Here is a 27,183-nt window from a genome sequence, read left to right on the forward strand (position 1 = left end):
ATAAAAAAGTAAAAATCTAACAAAATCCCCCACCCTCCTGACACCCCCCAAGATCTCCAAAATTAATTTACTACAACCCCCACCCTCCTGACCCCCCCAAGACCTGCCAAAAGTCCCTGGTGGTCCAGCGGGGGTCCGGGAGCGATCTCCTGGACTTGGCCTGTTGGCTGCCAGTAGTCAAAATGGCGCCGACAGCCCTTTGCCCTCACTATGTCACTGGGGTCGACCAATGGCGGCAATAGCCCCTGTGACATAGTAAGGGCAAAGGGCCGTCGGCTGCCAGTAATCAAAATGGCATCGACGGCCCTTTGCCCTTACTATGTCATAGGGGCTACCGCCGCCATTGGTCGACCCCAGTGACATAGTGAGGGCAAAGGGCCATCGGCGCCATTTTGACTACTGGCAGCCGACAGCCCAAGTCCAGGAGATCGCTCCCGGAGCCCCGCTGGACCACCAGGGACTTTTGGCAGGTCTTGGGGGGGGGGGGGGGTTAGGAGGATGGGGGGTTGTAGTAAATTAATTTGGCAGGTCTTGGGGGCGGCAGGAGGGTAGGGGGTTGTAGTAAATTAATTTGGTAGGTCTTGGGGGAGTCAGGAGGGTGGGGGGTTGTAGTTAGTATGGCTCTTACGGAATTACATTTTAAAATATGTGGCGTTTATGGCTCTCTCAGCCAAAAAGGTTCCTGACCCCTGCATAGGGTGAACCCCGCTTCTTAAACAGGATTGGCACTGAGGTACAATGCAAGAGTAATCGTAGCATTCAGACTGACCCTTAAGGTTAGTTCATGGTAAGAGCAGGTATGTGAGAGATAACTGGGAAGGAATGTATTATTGTGTTCCCAGAAGTCAGTTATGTTATATGTGATTATGATTGTTGGGACAGGGGCGGCCTGAGGCAAGGGATGAGATGGTGCTCCCCTCCCCCCACAGCGCAGTGCAAGTCAAGTCAACAAGATGGCCAAAGGGAGGAGGGTCCTCTTGGCCCTTTCGATGATTTGAAATGCTGGGGAAATAGGCAGGCAGAGATCAGAGTTCCCAGAGGAGTGGAAGATAAGAATGCCAGTGATAATATTTCTAGGAAGCTGGCAGCCCTGGGAACCCTACCATCTGCTTCCCAACCTTCCCCCTCTTCACTAAAAGATGACTAAACTGAGTTGAAATCAATCTTATATCATAAACTCCCCAGTGTATATTATTCTAAAAAATATTACAATTGAATGATATTGCCATATACTCCCAACTGTGTGATATATATACTTTTTTTTAAAATGCTAAAATTAGCACTGAAAATATTTTTTTAGGAATGAGGTGGTAGTTTCATATATTATAAAGTGGGCATCATCCAGGTTTGCTCACTTTTGTTATTTATATATAATCATTAAGGACCCAACTCCATCCTATTTTTTTGGGTGAAAACTCTGACAATAAAATTAATTTGTTTTAAATATTATTAAATGTCTTATTGTGCAAACATAGCATCATAATACCCCCGAAAATACATAGCTTCAAAAGTTGCTTTTTTTGTTTTCTTGCCAAAGTCCGTTGTTGCTTTGTGCAAATAACCAATTCCCCGACTTGTACAAGTTTCGGTCCAATACCTTCCTCAGGGGTTATTCTCCCACAAATGATTGGCATGAAGTATTTGATGTACTGTTCCAAGTATTTTCTAAGTTCTTATATCCATACGGTGCTTAAACAGCCTCCTTCTGCGCATCCTGATGGTGGTTAAAGGATTTTCCATTTGTCTACCTTTTTTTTTATTGGACCCATGGAATTCTAAAAGAACCAATCAGTATTCCTCACGTCAGCTTTTCTTTACGTCAAAGATGTCCAGTCTAATTTGCATCCCGAGGATGTCGGAGATGTGTGAATGGTGAGGATCTGCATGGTGCACCCGCTTAGGCCTGGTGCAGGGTATTAGATGCTCGGTGAAACTTGCACTTGCACCCCTTGCACAGTCTTATGATATAAAAATATCACAACAACATGGATATTATATTTACATGCATTACTATGGTGCCAATGAGGAAACCCTGCAAAAAAGACTCTTGGAGCCCATATGGAATTAGGCCTATTGCATAGTGCGTTGGGTTTGGGCTTGGCCCTCAGAAAGCCACGAATAAACTGAACTACATTTCCAATATAGTAAACCTCCCAAACCAATACAGTACTAACTGCCAGCACTCAAACAGTAAGAACCTTTCCCATGAAAATGCAACACTGCAAATATTACACCAGGTACTGAAACATCAGTACACTTCCTATTAAGACAGAAAAAGAAAGACTGCTATAGATCCCTACACAGAAACTACATGCCAGCAGAATCTCTCACCTCGGTCACCCATGCAGAACACAGACAGACCCACACCAAATACAGAATAAAGTGACAGAAAGTATAAAGAGAAATGTGAAGACAAAATCTGTACTGGAAACCGCAAAAAGGCAGACTTTATATGTAGGTCACCTGTAGAAAAACAGAAACATCACCATTCCTCATTAAACAATACAATCAGGAAACATAAAACATCTATCATAATAGTAAAACCATACAAATAAAAAGTGCATATTGCAAGACAGCTGATGAATAGAATAACAGTATATCATTAAATTCATAAAACCTTTTTAAAAAGTTCCCAAAAACCAATAAAATATTTCAAAACGGCAGACATATCAAATAACATCCAATAATCATTAAAAATAATAGGATAAAAAAAATCCCAGCTTTCTATACCTAGGAACTTTTGATTTGATTTAGTCTCCCTGAAATTGTCCTGGATTAGTGGGGGAAGGGGAGCTACACACAAATTTTGTCCACTCTCTCTCATATATATATATATACACCCACATTTTAAAACACATATGTTCATTCTCAAACAACACGCTCCCACTCTTTCACATGCTCACCCAAGTAAATGTTAATGGGTAGATTTTCAAAGCAGCACGCGTGCGTCCATGTGTGCACGGTTCCCGGCACACACACAAGGATGCGCCGATTTTATAGCATACGCGCGTCGGCGTGCGCATGTTATAAAATCGGATGGCCGCTCGCACGTGCGCGCCGGATTTTAAAATCCGCGTGCATATGTGCGGGTGGCGTATACTTCTTCCCTCTTCCCCTCTCCACCCCACCCCACCCCCTAAACCTAACCTACCTTTCCTAAATTTTTTTTTTATTACTTACTGCTCCTCTGGAGCAGAAGCAAGTTATGCGTGCCAGTCGGCTGCCGGCGTGCACTTCCCCAGAACAGCGGCTAATGGCTGCTGTCTCAGCCGTCCTCCACCCTGCCCTGCCCAGACCACGCTCCCAGCCCACTCCTTTTTCAGGGCCCGGCACTTGTGCATGTACTGGGGTTTTATGTGCAAGGCCCGGCCACACGCGGAAACCCCAGTTTTTAACGTGTGTAGGCCTTTGAAAATGTGGCCTTAATTGCTTATTCTTTCAAAGAGTACAAAGATGAGGGGACACACCATGAAGTCACTAGCTGATACATTTAAAACTAATAAGAGAAAATATTTATTTACTCAACAGTTAATTAAGCTCTGGAATTTGTTGCCAGAGGATGTGGTGAAAGCTATTAGTGTAGCTGCATTTTAATAAAGGATTGGACAAGTTCCTGGAGGAAATGTCCATAAACTTATTATTAAGGTGAAGTTGCAGAAATCCACCTCTTATCCCTGAGATAAACAGTATGGAATCTGTCTACCCCTTGGGATCCTGCCAGGTACTTGTGACCTGGTTTGGTCACCGTTGGAAACAGGATACTGGTCTTGATGGACCTTTGGTCTGACCTAGAATGGCAAATGTATTTACAGTATGTAACCTTTCCATCATTTTATCTACAACTAACAGGGAGTTACATAAATGAATCATTGCTGTTTTGTGGGTTGTATACAGAAGTGAAATATAATGGATGTGATAAGTGATGCCACCCTTGAAGAAAGTGACTCTGTGCCTTGTAAGTGGGTTTATAGCTCCTGCTGTTGCATAATATCCTGAAAAAATAGGAAGGAATTGTGATTTGCATACATTATCTTGCTGTTGTCATCTACATCACACATGAATCAGTCTGCGTAAACATCAAGTCCTCTTTAAGCATTTGCTTTTCTTTTAGTTCTGGTCGACCTGTTGGTTTCTGTACAAGCGGAGCTTGCCACGACTCTAAAACATGAACGCAGAATTCCTTCGGTATTAGCAGTGAGTGAATCTCAGTATAAACTGAAGGGGCAGGTGCACTGTACGTGTACCTCTGATCAGTAACAGCCAATGTGAAACAAACCAGGAATGTCAGTAATTTCCCTCACTGTCCTGCTTGCCTCTCTGGTTGGGTGTCCTTTCAACCTGCAGCTTGCTTAGACAGATAACCTTAAAAGCATTATCACACCTTCCATCTTTCTCTTTGGTTGTGATTGCTTTCTTGTAGAGCCAGAGCAGATTAAAAAAAAATGTAAACATTAACATTTCATTTGAATGTAAATATTAATATTCAGTTTAATTTATCATCATGCATTACACCCAGCTTTTGTGAAATGCCAGTGTACTTGGGATGGCCCGATTATCTCTTTCTTAGCTTGTTAAACTGGCAGAGGTGAAAAACAAATAATTGCAAAGTGAGGCAGAGTGGCCAGTCTTTGCACCAATTTTCAGAGTGAAAGCGCACACCTGATTTCACCTTGAAAATGGCCATCGGGATTTTTTATTCTATGGATACTTTGCGCATGAAAAATAACAAGGGGTGATTTGAAAATGCAATCCGCCCCCTGTTCATTTCCTCTCCAACCTAAACAGCCCCCACCCCTGGGAATATCTCCCCTCTAACGTGGCTAAGTGTCCGCACATTGCGGCACCAGGGCTGGATTTAAGAAGTTTGCAGCCCTAGGCGGGGTTGGAGAGTGGGGGGGGGGGGGGGGAGACCCTGGAGATCGGAAAGCGGGGGAAGTTCCTTCCCCCCCCCCCACCACACCCCAAAATCCCAGAGTGCCTCCCCTCCCCTTTGAAGTGGATTGCTGGAGCAGGCTCTTCGGTGGCACTGTTACACTCCTTTTTTGGCCTGGGTGTTTGGCACCGTCCAAATTTGGCACCCTGGGCAATTGCCTATGTTACCTATGGCTAAATCGGTGCCTGTGTGGAACCCCATTGTGCTTTCAGTCAGGTTAAAGGTGGGCAGTCTTCAGAGCAGCCCTGTTTCCCATGACAACATTTGTGTTCTTCTATGGCAGATCGTTGCCAATCAGTATCTGCACAGGTCCTGTTACTCAGCTAAAACAGGCACTCACTTTAATTACTTCTGAAGGATGAAAGTCTGAACTGACTTTGCTAGTATTTGAACCTATGGAGGCTATACGTCGGCTCCAGATTGCTGTCTTGGACGGAAAAGTCAGCCGTGTCTAACTGTTAACCTTGCACGTATGCGAACAGCCCAAAATGTTTGTTGGTTGGTGCTTGTGTTACGATTCGGGCGTTAAGGTATTTTACAAGGGGCTGATTCAGGCTTCCTGGTTGATGTGTATCTCTCAGTTAGGGGGAAGACATACCAGTAAAAGTAGAATCGGTCAACATGATTGGCCAAGTTTGGCTTTCTGTGGCTTCCTTCAGTGCAGGAAATACCTGCTGATGACATGAGCTGAAAACGTCCCTTTCTTGTGCATTATTAATACATTTAAGGCATTTGAATGCCTCTATAATATTTCCCTTCTTTTGATCATTTCTAGGGTGTCATCTAATAGGACTTGTGCTGCAGACCCTGAACCATTATTTTAGTCCTTCCTTGGATTACCTCTACCCTGTCCAAATCCTTTCAGAGATATGGCCTCCAGAATTGGATACAATGTACATGATAAGGTCTCAGCAATGTCCTGCATCATTATCTCTGTTTTTCGCCTTTGGACCCTAACATCCCTCTGGATCCATGTTCATTAGCATTGGTATGTCAATCAGAGTGTCAGCAATACTATTTTGGATTTGCTGTCACTTCCAGCAAGGAAAAAACCTCTTGTTGATGATGAAGATTCCTAATGTTTCTGCAGAATGTGGATGGGGTGTGTGGAATCCCAGACTCCCAGTTTATATTCCAGAAGAATGGGGGTATAAGGAACTTCGAGGCCCAGCTTGTGTTCCACAGGGGGATTAGGCATGGAGGCTCCAATTTGTGTTCCAGGGTAGGAGTTGGGGACTTTTGCGCTTGGAAACTTGAATTGCCCAAAGCAGTCATGTTCCCATGACCTTATTGTCCTTACTGTGGCCATGTTTATGCTGCTGCACTGTACATCTCATTATGTTAGTACATGGCATGGCTGCTTTAAAATGGGTGGGTAATATGCATTAACTTGCAGGTTATTACATAGATCCAGAGATTTAAAAATTCCTACATGGCATTTCCCTGATAAATGTGTTTGTCATGTACTGTACACTGGCCCAACCCTCTGCAGTCCTCCCAGTCTCTTCCTTCCCTTCCCTCCCCGCACTGGAGCTCTTTCATTCTCCTCCTCCCCTCCCTCCCCTCCCTCCCATCATCCCCTGCAGCCCTCTCATTCTCCTTTCTGCCACCCCTGCCGCCGCTGCCCGCTGCAGCTTCCTCCTCCAGGCCCCAATCTGAGCCGGAGAGCATGGCTGCCTTCTCCTCCTCTGGGAAACGAGCAGCGCTGCAGACAGCTCGGGCCTCCTTCTCCTTGCTCCCGAATGGTGCTTGAAGGTGCTGCCCTTGTCCTGGCCCCATTCAGTGCTGCCTGCTAGCCATGAGAATCCATTCGCCCCCCTACCAAGCAGATTTTTGGCACCTTGCCTCTTAGAGTTATTTATAAACCAAATTGTGTTACTTGCAGTATTTGTAGATGTTGTGTGCTTAAGTCTGGCTAACTGAATGGCCCGCGGATGGGAAAACGTGTAAGAGCACAGTGATTTGGTGCTGAGGCCAGGGCTAAAATATTTGTCAATATTTATTTATAAATAGGCAAGCATGAAGTGTACCAATAAATTCTAAAAATGAACTGCTCGTTTACCCAGATAAATGGGAGCTGTTAAGACTTTGAACTTTATTGATGTTTTATTGGGCCATAAACATAAACCTCAGTCATTAATACAACAATTAAATAGCTTTCTGATGATTCTTATTCACTCAGCAACCATTTCAACCTTTTCCAGTACTTCAATTACTGGATCACCTTTCATTTGTTCTATTATGGAAGCCACCCATGTTTTGTTTTGTTTTTTTCTTAAGAGAGTTGTATCCTCTGTGTTTTGTGCAATGTTTTAAAGTGATCGCCTTTCATCACTTAAAAAAACAAACAATTTAATGCTCAATCATTATGTTTTGAAATTCTTTGACCCACTCTATATATTACTTTGGCAACACATATATAAATTGTCATGCCAATAAAGTTTCCTGAATCTGAATTTCATTGGAAATTCCTTTGACACTCTGGGAGCAGCCACTTAAAAAAAGACCGTTACATTCTTTCACTTTCATAGAATCTGACCGGGCAGTCCTGGCTTCGGAGTTACAGATGACATCACGTGCACACACAACCGCCTAAGCCAATCAAATCGCATTCCCTGTGGGGAAAATTGTGATTAACTCCAAATCTGCCTCCACCTAGTGGTTCGGAGGAATTGCTGATAATAAGAAACAATTGATTTAGATAGTTCCGGTGGCACATTACGTCACTGACCTTTCCCTTTTTAGGAATTCTTTTCCAAAGGAAAACAGAACACCATATGAGCGGGTCACATCCATCGGTCTGTCTGTCCATGACTTGCTATCAGCGGAGAAACCGGTGGACGGATTGTGATGAAATGTTGCGCTAGAGTGTTAGACCCTGTAAGGAGTTGAAAATGGTACTTTCAGCAGGTGGACTGGATCACGGAGTTGGTGGTGGTGATGGTGATGGTGGTGTTGGGGGGGGGGGCTCCCAAGAATCCAAGAAGTGGAGTGAGGGGAGGGTTGATGGTGGAGGGAGGAAGGCGATGCAGATGAGCAGGAGTAAGTGAACATCAGAACGTAAGAATTGCCCTGCTGGGTCAGATCAAGTTTCATCGAGCCCCGCATCCTGTCTCAGACAGTGGCCAATCCAAATCTCAAGTACCTTTCAGATTCCATAAATTAGATCTAATTCCTGTTACTCCCAGAAGTATCATTAGCTTTCCTGGCTAATAATCTGTTATGGACTTTTCCTCCAGGAACTTGTACAAACCTCTTTTAAATCCTGCTATGCTAGTCACCTTGACTATGTACCAAAGGCACAGAATGCTTTTGGAAATTTTGTGTAGTCTGAGGGCACCTTTCCAATCTTGTTTTGTTTTGTTTTTTTCAATTAATTTTTGCTATAAATAAAATACAAGTAAATACAACCATGATATCTGTCATTCTTCTTGAAAACATAGAGAGTATCTTACAATAATTGTAATCAGCCACACTGACCGATTACACAAAAAGCAAAAACAATGCAGATCACACTGTACAATGTTGTACTTGGAATTAGAAAAATTATACAAAAGAGAAAACAACTTAAAAAAGAATCAAACCCCTTCCCCCTAACCCACCCAACCTCCAGCCTTTTTCCTTTGTGATTTTTATTTAACCCCTGAGATTTTGCATTTAAAGTTTTTTTTCAACTCCTCCCACAAAGCCACACCACCATTACAAATGTTAAATAAATCAGGGCACTGCTGGGCTGCATGCATTACCCTGACTCATGTAAAAAATGAATAGAGCTCAGAAGCAGACAACTGAGGAAGTTGATTTTTTTTTATAAGAGAGACTTTAGTAAAAGTTAGGTAACTTTTTAAAAAAAAAGATCTATGAAAGCATACAAAGTATATTAGGACCAAGAAAATAAAGAAAACTTAGGAGTAAAACCAAAAGATAAAGCAAGAGAAGAAAGAAACAGGCATGTTGATGCTTTGAGTAATCTAGCGCATAGTAACATTGTAAATGATGGCAGATAAAGACCAAAAAGGCCCATCCTTTTTTTGGGTACTTGCCAGGTTCTTATGGCCTGGATTGGCCACTGTTGGAAACAGGAAGCTGGGCTTGATGGACCCTTGGTCTGACCCAGTATGGCATTTTCTTATGTTCTTATGTTCTTATCCAATCTACCCAGCAAAATGTTTAGGGTAGTAACTGCCGCTCCGTGCAGGTTACTACATGTCTTCTGTTTAGGGTAGTAACTGCCGCTCCGTGCAGGTTACTACATGTCTTCTGTTTAGGGTAGTAACTGCCGCTCCGTGTAGGTTTTTCCCATGTCTTCTGTTTAGGGTAGTAACTGACGCTCCATGCAGGTTACTCCCATGTCTTCTGTTTAGGGTAGTAACTGCCGCTCCGTGCAGATTGTTCCCATGTCTTCTGTTTAGGGTAGTGACTGCTGCTCCATGCAGGTTACTCACATATCTTCTGTTTAGGGTAGTAATTGTCGCTCCGTGCAGATTGTTCCCATGTCTTCTGTTTAGGGTAGTAACTGCCGCTCCATGCAGGTTACTCCCATGTCTTCTGTTTAGGGTAGTAACTGCCACTCTGTGCAGGTTACTCCCATGTCTTCTGTTTAGGGTAGTAACTGCCGCTCCGTGCAGGTTACTCACATATCTTCTGTTTAGGGTAGTAACTGTCGCTCCGTGCAGATTGTTCCCATGTCCTCTGTTTAGGGTAGTAACTGCCGCTCCATGCAGGTTACTCCCATGTCTTCTGTTTAGGGTAGTAACTGCCGCTCCGTGCAGGTTACTACATGTCTTCTGTTTAGGGTAGTAACTGCCGCTCCGTGCAGGTTACTCCCATGTCTTCTGTTTAGGGTAGTAACTGATGCTCCGTGCAGGTTACTCCCATGTCTTCTGATTAGGGTAGTAACTGCCGCTCCATGCAGGTTACTCACATGTCTTCTGTTTAGGGTGGTAACTGCCGCTCCGTGCAGATTGTTCCCATGTCTTCTGTTTAGGGTAGTGACTGCCGCTCCATGCAGGTTACTCACATATCTTCTGTTTAGGGTAGTAACTGTCGCTCTGTGCAGATTGTTCCCATGTCTTCTGTTTAGGGTAGTAACTGCCGCTCCATGCAGGTTACTCCCATGTCTTCTGTTTAGGGTAGTAACTGTCGCTCCGTGCAGGTTACTCCCATGTCTTCTGTTTAGGGTAGTAACTGCCGCTCCATGCAGGTTACTCCCATGTCTTCTGTTTAGGGTAGTAACTGCCGCTCTGTGCAGGTTACTACATGTCTTCTGTTTAGGGTAGTAACTGCCGCTCCGTGCAGGTTACTCCCATGTCTTCTGTTTAGGGTAGTAACTGCCGCTCCGTGCAGGTTACTCCCATGTCTTCTGTTTAGGGTAGTAAATGCCGCTCCGTGCAGGTTACTCCCATGTCTTCTGTTTAGGGTAGTGACTGCCGCTCCGTGCAGGTTACTCACATATCTTCTGTTTAGGGTAGTAACTGTCGCTCCGTGCAGATTGTTCCCATGTCTTCTGTTTAGGGTAGTAACTGCCGCTCCGTGCAGGTTACTCCCATGTCTTCTGTTTAGGGTAGTAACTGCCGCTCCGTGCAGGTTACTACATGTCTTCTGTTTAGGGTAGTAACTGCCGCTCCGTGCAGGTTACTCCCATGTCTTCTGTTTAGGGTAGTAACTGCAGCTCCGTGCAGATTACTCCCATGTCTTCTGTTTAGGATAGTGACTGCCGCTCCATGCAGGTTACTCACATATCTTCTGTTTAGGGTAGTAACTGTCGCTCCTTGCAGATTGTTCCCATGTCTTCTGTTTAGGGTAGTAACTGACGCTCCGTGCAGGTTACTCCCATGTCTTCTGTTTAGGGTAATTGACGCTCCGTGTAGGTTACTCCCATGTCTTCTGTTTAGGGTAGTAACTGCCGCTCCATGCAGGTTGTTCCTATGTCTTCTGTTTAGGGTAGTAACTGCCGCTCCATGCAGGTTACTCCCATACAGAAATGTTACACCAAAATTACCCCAGGTTACCTCAGTTATTCATTTCTATCCTGTAGCCACCAGGAATTCTCTGTGTTCATCCCATATGCTTTTGAATTACCATTCTTGTCCTCACCATCTCTTCCGGGAGGGCATTCCAGGTTGCTGATTTCAAGAATTAAATAAACAATATTTTTTAAAGTATTGAAAACAGTAAAGTTTGTAATTTAGGTGAGTACTATTAATATATGTGTGTGCAATTCTAAAATACCCCACCAAACACAGAGGCTGCAGCTTTCTTTTCAGGATTTAAATTATAACCTATTATTTGTTTTCTTCTTAATAATAATAATAATAATAATAATAATAATAACAGTAACAGTAATATAAGTTTTGCTATGAAAACAACTTCCAGAATCCTGTGGCACAGAACAGTGCAGTGCACGGATGGAGTGGTAAAGCAGTGATTTGACATCCGTTATAATCCCTGAAAACTGCCTATTAACATAGATCATCACCCCGGAGTAACATGATATGTTAACATTCTAGTTATCCCAAACTTAGCCAACTATTCATTAATTCGGGAGGCTGAAGCTTGTCATGTCTGCGCCAACTTCCTTGTTCTTTGCTCCCCTTCAGCTTATATGACTGCGACTGCACGGCTTCCTGGGAAGTGTAGTTCTTCCCTCGTAACCCTGGCGAAGTCCCAGTGTTCCTGGCAGAAGCACAGCAGGCCTGGCTGCAACCACCGTTGGTGTGGCACATTCTCTTGCCCTGGCAGGCAGCAAGTGAGCGCATGCATTTGAGTTCCGCTGTGTCTGCGGCTGAAAGGGAAAAGCACACATAAGAAAAAGAAAGGGAAGCTCCTCCACCCGACTGCAAATGTTCCCCAGATGCAGGGATGGCGAGAACCAGGCCAGGGCAGTGATGGCACTGTTTCCATCGGTCCCACCATTCCCTTAGTCTAGGCGGTGGAAGGCTGGGTTCCCTGCAGCTCGACTTCTCAGGTGGGAAGCAGGGTTGCTGCAGTATCCTGCTCCCTCCCTCTCTGTCTCCCATCCCCCACATAGCAGCGCCATGCCAGGCTCCCTGGAGCTTCTTTTGGGCCAACCCACAGCATACAGTTCCAGGGAATGAAGGCTGGAGTTGGACTGTGGCACCGGGCTGGGCGCGTTTCCCGCCCATCTCAAATGCACAAGAAGGCGGGAGCTGCGAGCTGTTCCTTCACCTCTCCGATCTCTGGCAGGATTCCCAATGTTTCAGCAGAGCAGTGGATACTTAACCCTGGTCTGACTAGAGCATGCCTCATGAACCAATAGTGCCAGGGGCCATCTGCAGAGCCTGCTGCAAGTGCCAACAAGAGGATGGATATTTCGGCGGAGGCACCAGCAGTAACCAGGATAGGTGCATGGACTTAATCTCTTCCCATTTTCGGCAGCTCCTCCCTGGAGCCATCACTATTAATAGGCTGCTTCTGCTCCTAAGAAGAGCGAGGCCATGCAGGGAAGGGAACAGTGTCCTTGAAGTGAGGGTGAAGCTGAGAGGGTTGCCAGTGGTCAAGCAAGTGGATGCGACCACAGTTACCACAACATTTTTTTTTTTTTTATCACTTATTCTAAAAGAAATGCTGAATTGAAGAGAGCCTGGGCTAAGCATGGAAGATCCCTAGCCCCAAAGAAGTGAAGGAAAGCCCAAGATCATTGCAGCAGAACATCATTTAGACAGACCCTGTCAGTTCGTCACTGCAATCAGATTTTCTGTTTCTGTACATAGCCAGACTGAGTTTGCAAATGGCAGGCATTCTGGATACAAGAATGTTCTGGCGGAAGGGCCAGCGCAGCGTCCTTACCTGCTGATTTATTTATTTATTAATACTGCCCCTCCCTTTATTAAACATCATACTGAGTGGGGTACAGCATAGGCTAAAACAATAAAACAGTATTCTCACATCAACTCACATATCCTTAATGTTAGAATTGCAGATTGCCTTGGGATTCTAAAGAATGTTTTTCTTTCTTTCTTTTTTTTTTCCTCCCACTGGGTCTTGAGAAAAAAATGTTTCTCCCACTGACCCCCCATGGAAAAAAGTTTGAAAGCCACTGACCTAGAGGGAAGAAAGCCTGGGTCCTGGAGCCATCTTGGAGCAGGCCTCTCTAATTGCTTGCTCGCAGACTGGTCTGTTTCTCTGGGGGGGGGGGGGGGGGGGGGGGGGGTGGAATGGAGTTTATTTTAGTTTTTAACTTTGTATTCAGTCTACCTGTTCCTATCTGTGGTTTTGGACGTCTTGTTGTTTTAAGTATTCAAACAAGCCATCTGAGCAGGGAGAGAACTGAGCCGTGGCTCTTCACCCGTCTGTGACGTTTCGGCTGCCTGGCCGTCGTGTTTTCTGCAGTTGCCATCACAGGCCTGGATTCTGGGAGAGCTGAAGGCAGGCAGTTGATCAGGTACCGAGCTATTCAAGTGGGTTAGCTCTTAAGAAATCTATTTGCTATCTGAGATGAGATATTGGGTTGAGGGGGGGGGGGGTGCGGGCCCCTGCTCTTGCCGCTGGGGTAGACTGTCGCCCGGGCGACCCTTCCCCCTCAGTATTCCTGATCTGGAGCCCGTGTTCCGCTGCTGGCGCCATCTGCGGCACCTCTGGAAGGAGAGGCTTATGACCCTGCCAGGTAGGCTGGCATCGTCACAGCGTCTGAGCAAGAAGCCGGAAATATACTTTCTCACAAGGGCAAGGAAAGCCATTTCTTTTCCAGGTTTCTGACCCAAGCACAGGTATGGAGCTCAGAGGAGAAGCAGTACATTCAAGACTTTTCAGCTTGTTAGCCCCACCAGCGGGGATTTTTATTTATTTATTTATTTATTTATTGGCTGGTAGCTTCCTCCTGCTAGTTCCCGGGGGGGGGGAGGGGGTAGGGCATCATGAGCCTTCTGCAGCTCTTTCCCACCCCCGCCCTCGCTTTTATTCCCTCTCCCTTTCTTGCTAGTCCAGCCATCGTGGTGATAGTCCTCTGGCTGATAAGCATGGACCACGGTTGTCTCTGGCCCCTGAGGCAAGTGCCCCTTTCAGCCCAGACAATGGGTGCCGCTGTTGAGCCTTGGCTAGGGTTTTTCTCTTCCCACGGGGCTCTGTAGCATCCCCCCCCCATCCCCTGACTTGTCTCTTGGGTTATAGGGGGTGAGCAGGGAAAACCTTTATTTTGCTATTCATTATTTTTTCGTTTTGTGTATTGTTTCAGCTTATGCAGAATTGTCTGAGCATGTGCTAAAATGATTGGCGCACACCAAATGGTTTTAGCGTGCGCTGACATGAAAAAAAAATGAAACAAAAGAAAAATGTGTGCATTTATTGGTAAGGAATGGCTTTTGTCAAAGACTCTGTTTGGCATTCTCGTGGCCTACGGTGCCTCAACAAGATGCTCCAATACATTCATTTTTGCAAAGATAACTTTTAGGCTGCAACCAGTGTCGGGGTCTGCAGCAGCTGGTTCTGTTACCCTGGCACTGAAATGACACCTGAGCATCCCCAATTTCTTTGGTGAATATCAAGCACCGAGAAGGAAGGGTGTTGGAGAGACGTCGCCCCCAAGGAAGACGGAGCCAGGCCTGATTTTGCCCCACTGCATGCAATTCACATTTCCCTTTGAAAAGTAAGACCTCCTGCCCATTCATGCAGCAGTATTCACTAAACAACAACCAACCTCGTCCCCTTGTGTTAAAAGATCTTTAATAACCGTTGATCAAGGGAACGCCCCTGATGCTCGGTTATGTGCGGTCGCTATATCCAGGGCAACCACTCTGTGATTGTCCCACTCAATAGCTCCCGTATTTTATTCTTTATTTGCTTAATTCAACTCTTTTTTTGTGTTTTTTGTCAATTTTAAATTTTTGCTTTTTTTGTGCTTTATCTTATTCTTACTCCCCGGCTGTTTGTCCGACCCGCCCAGGACTGTCCGACTTCACTGAACAGGTGCTCATTAGTTTCTTATATTGTAATTCAGTTATTACCACTCCTGCAGGAAGTGGGAAAGTCCCGGGCGGGTCGGACAAACAGCTGGGGAGTAAGAATAAGAAGAAGCACAAAAAAAAGCAAAAATTAAAAATTGACCAAAAACACACAAAAAAAAAAAGAGTTGAATTAAGCAAATAAAGAATAAAATACGGGAGCTATTGAGTGGGACAATCACAGAGTGGTTGCCCTGGATATAGCGACCGCACATCACCGCGCATCAGGGGTGTTCCCTTGATCAACCGTTCATGCAACAGGACAGAAGCAGGTCCAAGGAGACATAAAGCCATCGGGCAGCTGGAGTTAGCAGAAATAGTATGCGCTGTTCTGTTGCGGCTAAGGCTTTCAAAGAAGACAGGAACGGAAGGAGCAGTCTATACAGAAAGGTTGACAAATGGTGATAAAGGCGGCTGGCTTTTCGCTGGTCATGTTTTCAGGCAGGAGTAGCTGACACAGTGGCTGCAGTAGCTGTTTCCTGGCAGGGGATGGATGAGTCTTTCTTCTCCAGATTCCTGGGAGGGTTTAGTGTGCACAGACTCGTTGACCGAGAATCATGGCTAGTTTTGTTGCAGTCCTGCCTCCAACTCCAACAGGCCCTTTATCTAGTTTGAGCTTGGATATGCTGCTTCACTGCACGAGCTTTCAGGGTCTGGATGGAAGCCATATGGATGTGCCAGACTCAAAGAGCACCCTAAATGCGAGTGGAGGAAAGCCTTGGTGGAGAGATCCACCTGGATATTTTGGCAGTCCTAGCAGCTCTCTCCCTAAGTTCTTACCTATCCCTAATTCTCAAGGTATATTTCCTTATTTTTTTCATACTTCACAAAGGGTTTGTCCCCAGCTACCGTATGTCTGTCCAGATGTTCGATATCTATTCTTGGCTTCTGCTGCGAGTCTTTGGTAAAAACTGGCGAAGCATTCTGAGAGCCTAAGCATTCTTCACCACCACCATGGTCCTTGCTGAGGGTCTATGGCTGGACAATTTAGTCGTCCTCAGAACCCCTTTGGGAGTATTTGGATGCATTGTTTGACTTTGTCAACCTCTGGAAAATTTGGAAATCTAGGGGCCTGGTTTTCAGAACGGTACTTAGTCGGATAAGTCCGATTTAGCCGGCTAAGTGGCATCGCTGAATGTCCGGCTGTTTAACCAGGTAAATGGTAGGGAATGGGCGTAACAGGAAGCAATTGAGTTAACCAGATAAGTTATTAGGATAATTCTGGTTGGGCCGAAGGGCTGTCCTAAAGGTAGCTGCACTATTGAATATCCTGGCTAAGTTAACCAGATGAGTGTATCTGGCTAACCTGCCGAGCTGCACAGCGGCTGAATATTGCCTTCTAGATGTTTTACTTTCATGAAATGTTTTGGATGTCATGAAACACTGTTGGGCAATGTTGACTGAATGTTAAATTTCAAGAATGGTGGACATACTGTATAACAAGCAGTGGACATACTGTATAAAATAGAGAAGCTTGTGGTGTGAGGAAAACAACTATTAATCTGCTCCTTCCATTGTTCCATACCGCACATCCCCTACGCCTGTAGTAAACTCTCCTGCGCTGTAGCCAATGAGGGATGGGCTAGGGCTGTCTGCAGCCAATCACAGACCGGGGAAGGGAGCAATGGCAGCTGGGATTGCCTACCTGCGGATTTAGACCTGGCCTTCTCTCCTCAGCATCTGCCACAGGGGAAGATGAAACCTGGACAACAACAAAGTGTTTCATTTGCTTGTTCCAAAACTCAACCCCAAACCCTTAAATTGCATATTTTAGAACGTACAGAATAAGGAATAAAGTATGTTAGCAATGTCTGTGTTGCGCTTGGGGGTGGACCCTTGTCCTGGAGCAGTAGAGAACAGCTCCCTGGTAGGGACCAGGAAGCACCTGCCCCCAGGGGGTGGAACATTGGAGGAGGCAGAGGCTAGAATAAGCTTTACCACTGGAAGCCTGCAGTCCCCCCGGGTGGAGCCCGTAGGGACCCGGGGCACGAGGTAGGGACCCGGCCCTGCGAGGTGGGCCTCGCAGGGTCTCCTGGAGAGATGGTAGACAGGCGTGCCCACAGACAGGAAAGGAGCGCGGTCGGGTTCGAGGCTGGAGGTCTGATGGAACAAGGAAGACCAGAACAGCGTAGGCGATGACAAGGCAAGGGACAGAGCCAGAATCAGAAGACGTGGTCAATCAGGCAGGGTCAGAATCCGAAGTTCAGTCCAAGGAGTAGTCAACAATGCAGAGGTCAGGTACCGGAGGTCAGACGAGGTCACAGGCAGGTCGGGGTCAGAAGGCAGGCAGCAGGCAGAGTGGTCAAGGAACAAGCCGAGGTCAGAAGGCAGGCCACAGGCAGAATGGTCACGGATCAAGCCGAGATCAGTACCAGAGAGACAGTCCGAGGGTACTACCTGGGGAGACGACAGATGGACACAGGAACAGATGGAACAGTAGAATGCAGGACCAAGGCTGGAACAGTAGGAACCTGGAACAAAGCTGGAACGAGACTGGAATGAGACTGGAACAAGGCTTAGCATGCAGGGACAATCTAGCACACAATACAATGCCGACCCGATTGCCAAGGCAAAGAAGTGCAGGCAGGAACTTCCTTAAGTAGTTCCTTAAATCAGGGCGCGCCACGGAGCTAGGACCCGCTCCTAGCCCTATAAGAGGCCGGGCGGTCCACGCGCACGTAGGGGCGTAGCCAACGCCACAGAAGGTGCCGAACTCCGGCGTGAGGCCTGGTGCGCAGCGGAAGGCCTAGTGACCACTGCCGTGGGACGCCGAGGCCTGGAAGAGTTCGCGGCTGCCGCTGGGGAGGCCGACCCGGGACCTGCAGAGGAGCCAGAGAGGTGAGCAGGCCCGTGCTCGGGCCGGACAGGGAAGGGGCGCGGAAGGGGCGTGCAACAGTTTGTGCCATTAACGTTAGTTTGAAGTATTCCTGGGGCTCTTGCTGCCCTCTAGCCCCCCCCGGATGTTTTTCTGTGACACACATATATAGAGGGCTCTGCATTATTGTATAGTTGTCTTGGAGGAGAATTCCATTAATGGCTATTAATCAAGTTTACTTAGGGAATAGCCACTGCTATTAATTGCATCAGTAGCATAGGATCTTAGTGTTTGGTTAATTGCCAGGTTCTTGTGGTCTGGTTTGGCCTCTGTTGGAAACGGATGCTGGGCTTGATGGACCCTTGGTCTGACCCAGCATGGCAATTTCTTATATTATTATGTTTTTATGTTATCTGGAATTCAAGGCATCTCATGTCATCTCATTTTTTGTTGTTCTGAAGATGTTGCATGAGTGAAAGCTAGAAACCCATTCAGGGCAACAGTGTGAGCTTCGAATGATTTTAATGTGGAGGTCCTTGGAATACAGTTGTCTCACTAGGGCAGCTGCGGCCCTGCATTGTTACCCAGATGCCTCTCCTCTAGACCAAGGGCGGACCATTCTGGTCCTCGGCGGGCTGGGTTTCAGGATATCCAGAAGGAATATTCATGATACATGGTTGTGTACACTTGGTGGAAGAGATGGGTTAATGCGTATATTTTAGGTGCCCTAAAAACCAGACCGGTTTGCCGCCCTCGAGCACCGGAATTGCCCGCTACTGCATTAGATTGTCCGGGCTGTCAGGAACAGGGTGAGGCAGCTTTTGTTTTTGTCTCGTTGCCTGTAGAGACCTTTTGCCATATATGCAGTGGGAGATGAGTTTGTAAAACCAGGAATGTGCCTCATGACTCGGAGCCCTCTGGTTCCCACTGTATAGAGCTGCACCCTTCTGACAGCCCGGTTCCCTGTAATTTACTGTCTGCAGCAGATGAGGTCTCCTCAGGCTAGGCACCATCTCACCTGTGACCTCTTAACCAGCTGTTCATGCTTTAATTCAAGGGTTCTAGGACACAGAGCGATGACCCAGATGATAATCACCAGGTCAGGGGCATTGGTTCCCACATCCAGACCTTGAGACACCCCCTCCAACAGATCTGGATTTCAGCATAACCGCAGTGAATGCTCGTGTTACACATTTCCAGTTGTTTGCCTATTGTTTTTACCCAGTAAACCAGACATTTGGGAACCATTGCTCTGGGAGTCTTAATTCTCGGACGTGTAATGCATGCATGGAAGAAGGGAGAGGGGAAGCTGGGAAGAAAAGCATTCCCTAAACACCGGAAATTTGTAGTGTCTTGTTTCATGTAGATCAGATCGATGCACTGTACTCGTGGTGCAGGAATCACACACAAGCCTCTCCACTTTGTCCCTGTAACCCTCCTCATGACTCCCCCCCCCCCCTCCCAGAAACCTTGCTCATAAGCGACAGTATTTCTGGTATCACCCTGGAATGAAGTGATTGCTGTGCTACTCTGCCTAGCTATACAGAAATAAGGGGGTCAGAACAGAATAAGGAGCAAAGCGTTGGTGAAACAGGCCCTAAGCCAATGCATTTTGTGATGGCTTTGAAGAGCGATCCCCTCTTCACCAGGTCAGTGCAAAATGAGTTAAGGATGATGTTCCCTGAATGCACAAGTAAACCCTAGGCTGGATTACAACATCGGTGTTTGTTTTCAGCACTGTAAGGAGCACGATGTGCTCAGAGAGGGGTAAGAAAGTTGAAGGTGACAACAGCCAGATGCATTTTTCCCATAGACATAAAATGAGAAAACTCTGGTTCAACCAGATTCAACCCCCTCTGGCTGCCCCTTAGGATTTCATGAAACACTGTTGGGCAATGTTGACTGAATGTTAAATTTCAAGAATGGTGGACATACAGTATAAAATAGAGAAGCTTGTGGTGTGAGGAGAACAACTATTAATCTGCTCCTTCCATTGTTCCATACCGCACAGCAACTCCCACACATGCTCAGTGGAGCTCAAGCTTGTTCGGTGCCACTGGATAAACACCTTAGGTGTTTGGAAAGCTGGCCGTCCCCTTTCCAAAGTCACGGCCAGCCAGGGGAGGTGGGGAGGACCCCTTCTGAAACTGAATTGCACTGAGCCCAGAGGGGACCCCCTCCCCCCCCCCCCCATGCAGTCTCATCGGCCAGCTGGCCTGAAATAAGGACAGGGGGTGCGCTGGACCTTCGCTGGCAGGGCAGCCCCTTCTAAGCAGTTCTCTATTGGGGAAACCTGGCAGTGAGTTTAGGAAAGCAAGGACTGTTAAGTCCCTTTGTGTTTGTTTTTTAGGATCTTGATCACAAGGTCTTTCATGCAGCAGTCTGGCCCAGGAAATTGTTCCCCTACAGGAGTATCCCCCCCCCTTGTTCTCTGTGAGGTGTTATCTTCTCTCTGTGGAGATGTATTTCTGTCCCTATTTCTGACTCATTCTACCTGTGCTGCTGCAGGGTTATTCGTCTATTCGGGCAACATTATCCTTAGCTCATTTTGTACTAATCTGATGAAGAAAGGATAACGCTCAAAAGCTAGCAAACAATGTATTAAGTTAGTCTAATAAAAAAAAAAAAAGCTACACCGACAACCTATTTCTTGTCCTGTATTTATCTGTTATCACCCCTGACAGCTAATGACATGGCAGCTCCATCAAATTGATTAGCTGTGCAGTTTTAAAGCTGCCCAGAGGCGATTCCTGAGTCTCTGTGGCGTGACGTTTTTTGCTTTTAGTTTCTCAGGAGCAACGATAATATTCCTGTATGGTACTCCACGGGGTTGTCTGTCCACGCTGTTCATTTTCGGGTTGCTGCGTGTATAACCCTGGGCTCTGCTTTAGGCAGGAAACCCGTAAACATCAATACCTCGCTATCTGTCCAGGGACGGTGCTTCCATTAGGCAAACTAAATGGTCACCTAGAGCACCAATCCTTTTGGGGCTGTTTAAGCAGGCTTTTTACTAAACTATGGCACTTGTAGGCATCTCCTGATTTGGCTACTGCTTGTCCATGTTCAAGCTTATTTACTGATTATATGTTTGTAGTGTATATTTTTCATTTGATGTATGTTTTACGCTGTACATCGCCTTGGCTTTTTTTTTTTTTAAGGCGATTAATAAATTGAAATAAAAGATAAAAAAAAGATAAAGATGCTAAGTCCTCGGCTGCTGGCAGAGCCCATCCTGAAGAGGAGGAAGAACTCCCGAGCTGCCGGCAGCCAAGCCTGAGGAAGAGGTCTGGGACTACCGGGCATCCAAAGAATGCAGGAAGAGGCCTGGCAGTCGCAGGAAACAGAAAGAGGGAAATGAATGCTGGGTATATGTGGAGGGCTGGATGGAGAGAGAGAGAGAGGGAGAGAATATATGTTGATCGGGGGGTGGGGGGGGGGAGGTGGGGAGAGTGTGTGCATGCTGACCATGTGGCGGGGGGGGGGGGGGGGTAGAGAAAATGAGAAAGTGAGGAGAGGGGCTGGAGAGAGAGAGAGAGAATGCTGGGCAGAGGAGTGGAGAGAGAGAGAGAGAAGATGCAGGCTCCTGTGGAAAGAGGGCAAAAAGATTAGGGTGCTGGAGGTATGATGCACGTGGAGTAGAGGGGAGAGAGGAGAATACTTGGGGGGGGGGGAGGGGATGGAGAAGAAGAGATGCTGTGCAAGAGGGAGAGAGAGAGGGAATGCGGGAGTGAAGGAAGAGATCAGGAGGGGTGCTGTGCCAGCCAGTGCCATCAACGAAGGGAGCACTGTGTTGGAAGTATTGCTCATGGGAGGGAGAGGGCACAAGACCGAAGCTTCACCTCGGGCACCTAATGCCCTTGCATCTGTCCAACTCTAAATGGGGCTGTTTGTGCAGTTGAAATGGCTTTTATATGTCTCAGGCTTCTCCACACGGTGCAGCAGCCAGCACTAGGCTTTCAACCTGTATCTTCCTCTGCTTTCGTGGGGACTTTCCATAATGGGATGGGTGGGTCAGCCCATTCCGTTCTAAGGTCCCAGCTCACGTCATCAAGGGGCTAATTCCCGTTATGGTGCATCAGCCTGGGTCATCACCCCAGGAATAAAAAGGCCCCAGAACTAGCAGTCTGACATGGTGTTCAGTTTAAATGGGTGAAAAACACGTTTCCTGTGTTGTGTGTTGAAAAGCTTTTTGGACAGGTCAGCAGCATCAACACATGTAGAAACACCAGACAGAAGAGCCAGCTCTGGTTGTGCTGCAGTGCCTGTATCGACTGCTAGTCTTGCTTTTTCTTAGGGAAATAAGAAAAAGAAGAATGAGCCTTCATGTAAGAGCAAAACCAGGCCTGGAATAATCTCTTGAGCTGGCAGGGGGGGTCATCCAGTACTACCACTAAAGATTCATATAGCATTACAAGATGAATACTGGTCTGCTGTACAGACACATAGAAGAGACAGTCCCTGCTCTGCGGAACTTACAGTCTAATTGACAGACTGTGGCGAGGACACTGGAGCCTGTAATGGAATCTGCAAAAGGAAAGCGTTTGATAGCGGGAAAACCTGCAGTTATGGAGGCAATGATCACTACCACGCTGCCGATCCTCTGTATCGCTCCATGGTGAGACCCCACCTTGAATACTGTGTACAATTCTGGTTGCCGCATCTCAAAAATGATATAATTGCGATGGAGAAGGTACAGAGAAGGGCTACCAAAATGATAAGGGGAATGGAACAGCTCCCCTATGAGGAAAGACTAAAGAGGTTAGGACTTTTCAGCTTGGAGAAGAGATGGCTGAGGGAGGATATGATAGAGGTGTTTAAAATCATGAGAGGTCTAGAACGGGTAGATGTGAATCGGTTATTTACTCTTTCGGATAGTAGAAAGAGTAGGGGGCACTCCATGAAATTAGCATGGGGCACATTTAAAACTAATCGGAGAAAGTTCTTTTTTACTCAACGCACAATTAAACTCTGGAATTTGTTGCCAGGGGATGTGGTTAGTGCAGTTAGTATAGCTGTGTTTAAAAAAGGATTGGATAAGTTCTTGGAGGAGAAGTCCATTACCTGCTGTTAATTAAGTTGACTTAGATAATAACCACCGCTATTACTAGCAACAGTAACATGGAATAGACTTCGTTTTTGGGTACTTGCCAGGTTCTTATGGCCTGGATTGGCCATTGTTGGAGATAATTGTTGATGGACCCTTGGTCTGACCCAGTATGGCATGTTCTTATGTTCTTATTACATGGGGAGTGTTATACACTAACAGAAGGTACAATTAATGCTTTCTTTAATTTCTGGGCCAGATACAGGATGCGGGAGGCCCTGGGTGGGGCTGGGAGATCCTCTTTGGAGTTTTGATTTGAAGTGCTGGGGAAGGAAAGAGGCAGGGGTCAGGGTTCCCAGATTCAGTGACAGTGATAACAGGAAGCTGGCAACCCTTCCACCCTCCCAGGTCCACTGCCTCCCACCCTCCCCCATCATCTGCCCTCTGGGGTGTGGAGATGGGTAAATGGTGGGGAGTGTGTGTGTATGTGTGTTATGCACTCTCTCCCACTCATACAATCTTGATTCCTTCCCCGTCTCCCGTCTCCCTTTTCCCTTTTCCCTTCTTTCTTACTCTCCTCTCCTGCCCCACTCTCATCCCCTTTCCTCCCCTCCCCTTCTCATTCACATCCCCCTGCCCTTCCCCTTCCCTTTCTTCCCCATCACACCTTCTCATTTCCTTCCCTCCTTCCTTCCCTCCTTCCTCCCTCTTTCACTCTCATCTCTACTCTTCAGCCTCTTCTCAACAGCGCAAGTCTTTTCCTCCCCCTGCCCCGCACCGTGCCACCGCGCGGGTCTTCTTCCTGCCAGACAGTGGTGGTGGTGGTGGAGGGGGGATCCCTACAGGCATGTCATCTGCTGCACAGTTCTTCATCCTACTGGTGGGGGCAGGTACCCCACGGTGCACCAGACACCGCGCAGCCCCTCTCGGATCTTCCTTCTGCCAGCGGAAGGCTGGGAACCCTATCAGTGCAGGCTTTCTTCCTCTGCCGGTATGTCAGTGGCTGTACTGCCAGGAGGGCCTCCTTCTTGGCTGTCACCTCACCTTGCCTAATAATAGAACCACCCTTGCATTGGTGTATAGGACTGTGGTTATAGCATCTTTAAAGCATACAGTGTAGGAATGTTTCACCAGGGTCTTTTCGGGCTGGGCTTGTTTGGATGTATTTTAACTTAAACCGAGAGCCATTCTTCGGTCACCAGAATGCCCAGGGAAGCATTAGCTAGTATAGGTTAGTGGATGGGGTTTGGACCTATTCAAATTCCAGTCCCTCCCTTTGAGGGGCCTGGAAATGGCCATCCTCCTAGGAGGCTTTATAACAGCTCTCTCCTGAGAATCTGGAGGCAGTTGTGTATAATTTTTGGAGAGTTAGAAGGCAGTGAGGAGTTTACCTTTTATTGTACTTTTCAGGCCCAGTTGGAGGGAACAGGATAACTCAGCCAGGGATTCCTGATCAGGGTCAGGATGGTGGTCCTGACAGTCTTCTCCCTAGCTGGTTTGGCTACCCCTCCAGGTTGTCTTACGGATTTAGAACTTTTCATGGTAGGAGCCTCACTGGATACCTGGGCCTTTCTTGGATTCAGGGCCTGAGGGACTCTGTGTCTGGGACGCCCAGGGATAGGGAAGATCTGCCCTCAGAAGTGGTGACCCTTTGTGAGGGATTACTCCGGTGTTATATTCGGTTAAGGGAAAAGGACTTTAAGTTGAGGAAGATTTTAGGCTGCCCCTTCCTACCTGCAGTGGAGCAGGGTAAGAGAACCTGTTTCCCGGGATCCCAAATATAAGAACATAAGATATGCCATACTGGGTCAAACCAAGGGTCCATCAAGCCCAGTATCCTATTTCCAATGGTGGCCAATCCAAGTCACAAGTACCTGGCAAGTACCCAAAATTAGATAAATCACATGCTACTATTGCTTATTAATTAATGTAATAGAGTTTATGGATTTTTCCTTTAGGAACTTATCCAAACCATTTTTAAACCCAGTTACATTAACTGCTGTAACCACATCCTCTGGCAATGAATTCCAGAGCTTAACCATGCGCTGAGTGAAAAAGAAGTTTTCTTTGATTTGTTTTAAATGAGTTACTTGCTAACTTCATGGAGTGCCTTCTGGTCCTTCTATTATCTGAGAGAGTAAATAATCGATTTACATTAACTTGTTCAAGTCCCTTCATGATTTTGTAGACTTCTGTCATATCCCCCCTCAGTCATCTCCTCCAAACTGAACAGCCCTAACTTCTTCAGCCTTTCCTGATAGGGCAACCGTTCCATGCCCCGTATCATTTTGGTTGCCCTTCTCTGCACTTTCTCCAGTGCAACTATATCCTTTTTGAGATGCGGTGACCAGAATTGCACACAGTTTTCAAGATGTGGTCTCACCATAGAGCAATACAGAGGCATTATGACATCCTCCGTTTTATTTGCCATTCCCTTCCTAATAATTCCTAACATTCTGTTTGCTTTTTTTATCGCCACAGCACACTGAGCCGAAAATTTCAATATATTATCCGCTATGACACCTGGATCTCTTTCCTGGGTGGTAACAAGGTTTCTTTTTCCCTATATGCATCGCTTTGCACTTGTCCAAGTTAAATTTCATCTGCCGTTTGGAAACCTAAATTTCTAGTCTCGCAAGGTCCTCCTGCAATTCATCACAGTCTGCTGGAGATTTAACTACACTACATAATTTTGTGTCATCTGCAAATTTGATCACCTCACTCGTCATACCCCTTTCCATATCATTTATAAATATATTAAAAACCACAGGTCCAAGTACAGATCCCTGAGGCACTCCACCGTTTACCTTTTTCCACTGTGAAAACAGACCATTTAATCCTACTCTGTTTCCTGTCTTTTAACCAGTTTACAATCCAGAAAAGGACATCGCCTCCTATCCCATGACTTATTAGTTTTCTTAGAAGCTTCTCATGCGGGACTTTGTTGAATGCTTTCTGAAAATCCAAATACACCACATCTATCGATTCACCTTTGTCCACATGTTTATTCACCCCTTCAAAAAAATGTAGAAGATTTGTGAGGCAAGACTTCCCTTGGGTAAATCCATGCTGGCTGTGTCCCATTAAACCATGTCTATCTAAATGTTTTGTGATTTTATTCTTTATGACAATTTTCATGATTTTTCCTGGCACTGAAGTCAGGTTCACTGGTCTATAGTTTCCCAGATCACCTCTGTATCCCTTTTTAAACATTGCGGTTACATTGGCCATCTTCCAATCTTCAGGTACATCGGATGATTTTAATGAAAGGCTACAAATTACTTGAAATAGGTCTGAAATTTCATTTTTAATTCCTTCAGAACTCTGGGGTGTATACCATCTGGTCCAGGTGATTTACTACTCTTCAGTTTGTCAATCAGGCCTCCCACATCTTCCAGGTTCACTGTGATTTGGTTCAGTTGATCTGAATCATCACCCATGAAAACCTTCTCCGGAACGGGTATCTCCCCAACATCCTCTTCAATAAACACCGAAGCAAAGAAATCGTTTAACTTTCCGCGATGGCCTTATCTTCTCTAAGTGCCCCTTTAACCCTTTGATCATCCAACGGCCCAACTGACTCCTTTGAAGGCTTTCGGCTTTGGATATATTTTTTAAAGTTTTTATTGTTTTTGCCTCTATGGCCAACTTCTTTTCAAATTTTCTCTTAGCCTGTCTTATCAATGTCTTACACTTAACTTGATAATGCTTATGCTTTATCCTATTTTCTTCTGATGGATCCTTCTTCCAATTTGTGAATGAAGACTTTTTGGCTAAAATAGCCTCTTTCACCTCACCTTTTAACCATGCCGGTAATCGTTTTGCTTTCCTTCCACCTTTCTTAATGTGTAGAATACATCTGGACTGTGCTTCTGGGATGGTATTTTTTAACAATGTCCACAATTCTTGCACACTTTTAACTTTTGTAGCTGCACCTTTCATTTTTATTTCTAACTATTTTTCTCATTTTATCAAAGTTTCCCTTTTGAAAGTTTAGCGCTAGAGTCATGGATTTACTTACTGTCCCCCTTCCAGTCATTAATTCATTGGGATCCAGAAGAGAGCGAGAGACTGAGATAAATCTAAAGAAGTGGAAGAAGCTGCTAACTGTGAAAACAAGAACAGTAAGAATTTCAGAAGACATCCTTCAGCCCCTGGGAAGAGGAAAGAGATTACTCTCTGTGCAAGGCAGGATTTTTGGCCATCCGTGGAAGGGATTTCCTGCCCATCAGGACCTCCATCTCACCTAACCCAGGAGGGTGGTAGGATCCCTTGCCTTTGAAAGATTCCTGAACCGATAGAGGTGACAGCTTTATTGAGAGAAGAGAGACTGTAGTGCTGGAAACATATTTACATAGTAACATAGTAATGATGGCAGAAAAAGACCAAAATGATCCATCTAGTCTGCCCAGCAAGCTTCCTAAAGTAGTAA

The 27,183-nt window shown here is 46.1% G+C and overlaps 1 protein-coding gene across 1 annotated transcript in view; it reads left to right on the forward strand.

Annotated features, from left to right (window-relative positions):
• ANKH (ANKH inorganic pyrophosphate transport regulator) overlaps window positions 1-27,183 on the forward strand; it is a 199,533-nt gene that overhangs the window by 21,307 nt on the left and 151,043 nt on the right. The window lies entirely within an intron of this gene.

Source organism: Rhinatrema bivittatum, chromosome 2, assembly GCF_901001135.1.
Source record: "Rhinatrema bivittatum chromosome 2, aRhiBiv1.1, whole genome shotgun sequence".
Classification (NCBI taxonomy): domain Eukaryota; kingdom Metazoa; phylum Chordata; class Amphibia; order Gymnophiona; family Rhinatrematidae; genus Rhinatrema; species Rhinatrema bivittatum.